The sequence below is a fragment of the Scleropages formosus genome, chromosome 8 (genome assembly GCF_900964775.1).
Source record: "Scleropages formosus chromosome 8, fSclFor1.1, whole genome shotgun sequence".
NCBI classification, from domain to species: Eukaryota; Metazoa; Chordata; class Actinopteri; order Osteoglossiformes; family Osteoglossidae; genus Scleropages; species Scleropages formosus.
Genome location: NC_041813.1, coordinates 4,778,894 through 4,783,087, shown reverse-complemented (window position 1 = coordinate 4,783,087; position 4,194 = coordinate 4,778,894). Strand labels below are relative to the sequence as shown.

Here is a 4,194-nt window from a genome sequence, read left to right as displayed (position 1 = left end):
CTCTTGTCATTCTTTTTATTGCTCAAGTGTATTTGTGATTGCACACACATTCAGTGGCATGAGGGATATGAGTACATACTCTCCCGTGATGGTCTTCCTGCGTGTGCAGCAGAAGCAGGCCAGGACAGCTAGCAGCAGCAGCAGTAGAAAGGGAATCCCAATGCCCAGAACCAGGCCCAAAATCAAAGATCTCTGGTTCTCCTGATTCTGGACCTCATGTACTCCAGTGCGGTTCTCTTCACCTTTAGCTAAGCCGAGAACAAGAGATTGATAGCTACCGTAGTACCTATTGACCTTTTTGGCTTTTTATGACAAACTACTGGTCAACCAGTTGGGTACTATTATGAATGTTGCAATGCAGAAATATGGAATAAATTGCTTGAACACACTAATGTACATCCATAGCAATGGTAACAAACAGGTGGATCTCAGACCCAAATAGGGTCTGGAAGATGCGTCTGGTCCCCTCACCTAAAATGCAGGACTGGATTTCGTCCACATCCGTGGTGCCATTGCAAACACACCTGTACCCTCCATAGGTGTTGGCACACGTTGCTGCCTTGTGACACACAGCCTCCTTCGTCGTACACTCGTCCAGGTCTGAGGAGGACAGGCAGTCTCTGTGTCTAAGATGCCTTGGTCAAGAAGCTTCCTCAGACATACATGTGAAGTAGTTTTGGAGAGCGTACCTCCCACATCGGTGGACTTGATACCATAATGCTGGCTGACACGGGTGAGGTAGTCCTGCACGTACCAGTGCGGGGTGTCGCTGGACACGTTGATGCGATATTCACTAGATGTCTGTCCGCCCTGGCCTGTCCATGTCACACTGGCGTTGTAGAACTTGTTCTGAAAGCCCATGGACAGGATCTGCTGTAGCTGTGTGGTTGGAGGGGCAGAGTACAAGCGTTTGAGTTCCAAACATAGATAGAAAATCAGCAAAATATAAGCTGATACTCAAGATGTGTCCATCGCATGTGCATTTAAACTTCAGAGGAAACCACAGGCTCTAACCTTCTGCAGTTCGCTCATTCCACTTCCTTGAGTGCTCCACTCCACAGAAACGTTAAAGATGTTCCACCCTGACAACAGAACACACACCACAACACCTTCCGCTACACATTTTCCAAGGTGGGTTATGAGAAGCATTTGCGTATACGAAAGAACATACCTGGGGGATTGTCCGAATCACCTGTAAGAGTTTGTAACGGAGACACCGTTACTAAATTCCAAAAGCTCACATTTCATTTCCATATCTTATCCAACATAGGGGACAGCTCTGAATTATGAATGACAAATGTGTGGGTTCAGCATGGACGGCATTGCAGCAGAAGGTGAGCGGCCCTGCTTCCTGAATAATTGAACAGGCGCTACTGTGGCTCACGTACCGCAGCCGTCCGATTCCTTAATGTTCTTGTACCGACAGGAACAGCGGACTGAGCCTGGAGTGTTGACGCACTCAAACTTGGCATTGGGACAGGCGGAGGGGTTCGTGCACTCGTCTATATCTGTAGGAGAGGAGGAGTGTGATCCGTACATCAGCGTTCTGGAGCGTTTATCACTGTTCCATTTGCCCGAGTGAGGCTTTTGTGAAGACAAAAAAAAAAAAAAAATCCACTGACATGAATCACTGCTACATGGGCTGGATTCATCAGGGCTTTATTAAAAGAGCTTAGTCCAGTTCGGGTTTGCGAAGCTCATGTCACAGATTACTAGCTTGAGACACTTTATACCTTCCCCACGTTTCTATTTACCTCCACTAAGTGCTTCCCGAAGCCGGCTGTGTCGTTACACTTAATACATCAGCCTTAATATCATGGTCGCTGTTCAAATTTGGACACTGGATAATTTTATCTGAGAAGTCTGTTTTTGCGCGTGGCCGTTGTGCTGTGTCCACGGCTATGATGCCACGTACCTGTGCAGTTGCGTCCATCCCCGGTGAAGCCAGACTTGCACATGCAGGTGAAGCTGTACCCTGCGTTGTAGCACTGGGCCATGTTGTGACAGGGGAAGGGGAACGGAGGGAGGCAGAAGTCTGACGAAAAATCACATGGCAGAGACACAGATTGGTCTCTTCACTGAGAACTGTGTGAGCAGTAAAGTAAAAATTAGATGAGCAAGTCTGAAAATGGTTTTTCGGCAGCTGTTATTGCTGCTTTGCAGTTGTTTGCTGTCGCTGTGCAATAATACGCAACGACATTATTATATGGTTACATACATTTGTGCTTTGAAGAGTAGAAGTCGCCGACACATTGTAAGTCTGACATGCAATGACATCATTTAATTATTATGGGGAAAATGTAGTTGACGTAATAAAGTAGGAAAACCCTGTGGGCTCAAGAGCTGCGTTTGTTTCGTTTTTATGAACTTTATGAATTGGCTTTCAGCTTCGTTCATAAAGTTCTTACTGACCGTTCTCGAAACACTTGTAGCCTGGCTTGCCGTGGTGAACGGTGTGTGGCGGACACTGCCCGCACGTGAAGTTGTCCCGCTGGCTCTGGCAAGACACCCCCGGGAAGCAGGGTCGTCCCCGGCACGCATCGGTGGCGTCACCGCAGAATCTCCCCCCAAAACCCTTTGGGCATAAACAACCTACCACCTGGGGAGGGAGGAAGACAAATAATCGAGGTGTGTGTCTGTGCAAAGCGCCAGTCATTGGTGTTTTACACCTGCGTGCCGCCGACAAAGACGGTGGAATCGGACTTATTAGCTGCAATTCATGAACGGCGCGTCTGTATCTGTGTCTCTCCGCCTGCTGGTGAACCGCACCCTTGTTCGGCATCACTTCGGAGAAAATTGTCTGCTAAGCAAATGAATGCAAAAGTTGCACCGTGACATAATTTGCAGGCTTAGCTTGGCCTCACGGCGCGCTTTCGGTTCACGCCCAAGGCACGGGTTCATCCGAAGCTGGCATCATCGCGATGAGCAGCAGTTTGCACCGAACACCATTAATGGACCTGCTGCTGGACCGGACACCCTGCAGTCTTTGTCCCAACTCTGTCGCTTCTGGTTACTCTCCTTGGGATTGAGGTCATTTGAATCGTTACGGAAAAAGATCTCAGTAGCAGTTTGAGGCATAAAACTGTGGGTCATAAACACACAGTGACTTAAAACAGATTTACACTCTAATGAGGCATTTTACCAGTAATAAGGCGTAAACTGTATTTTCCCGTAATAAGACAGGATGGTGCGTTGGGTTGGGAGAGAAAATTAATGTTGCTTTTCTGTTCTCTTGGAGCAGAAAACTCCATCAAACTGGGAAACACACACTGATCGACACCGTAACCGTCTCAGCTATGGTCTTCGTGGGGTATAGAAACACGGAAGCTTTTCATACAGGTGTGATTACAGGTGTGTTAGTCGGGCCCTATTGCACAAGCGCACATAATCTTTGCTTACCTTAGATCAGTACTCTGAACCCTGTTCTCATTGTGCAGTAATAGTCACCAAAGCAGATGTAACCAAGAACCCTACAGTCCCCGGGTTACGAACGTCTGACTTACATACAAGTTGTAGTTACGAACCACCGCTCCCCCCGTAAAGTAAACATTCGAGTTACGCACAATGGCTTGTAATAACAAACGGCGCTATTTTGCGACACTCATCAAAACATTGCATGTCTACAGCGGTTCATCGGCTCGTGGGCTCAAGGTAGGACAGAATCTGTTCTTTTCAGTCGGACCACATTGCTGTTTACAGTGTCCTGTGTGTGTTACTGTATTAGGCTTTAATTTTTTTGTTTTCTCTCTATTATAAATACTGTAGTTGCATTTATTACCTGTACAAGAGGTACTTGTATTATTAGTAAAATTGTAAAGTATCATTTCAGCCACTGGCAAACAATAGCACCTGGGCGGCATGGTGGCACAGAGAGTAGCGCTGCTGTATCACAGCGCCTGGGTGGTGTGAGAGAATGTGGGTTCGATCCCTGCTCAGTCTGTGTGGAGTTTGTATGTTGTCTGCGTGGGTTTCCTCTGGGTGCTCTGGTTTCCTCCCACACTCAACAGACATACTGTTCAGGTTCACCCATAGTGAGCAAGTGACAGAAAGAGAGTGTGTGTGTGTGTTCCACTGATGTATGAATGAGTGACCAAGTGTAAGTAGTGTATCTAGCAGTGTAAGTCACTGCGGTGAATAAGGTGTGTGGGCTCATGACACTACATAGAGTTCACTGGAAGTTGCTTTGGAGAAAAG

General features: G+C 47.2%; 1 long non-coding RNA gene across 1 annotated transcript; it reads right to left on the bottom strand.

Moving 5' to 3' along the window:
- Window positions 1-695: 695 nt before the first annotated feature.
- Window positions 696-1,489, bottom strand: LOC108942673 (uncharacterized). Its single transcript, XR_003797854.1, has 4 exons — window positions 1,389-1,489; window positions 1,172-1,192; window positions 1,015-1,082; window positions 696-879 (listed from the first exon to the last, which is right to left on the bottom strand). It is a non-coding gene; the product is annotated as an uncharacterized LOC108942673 (long non-coding RNA).
- Window positions 1,490-4,194: the final 2,705 nt, after the last annotated feature.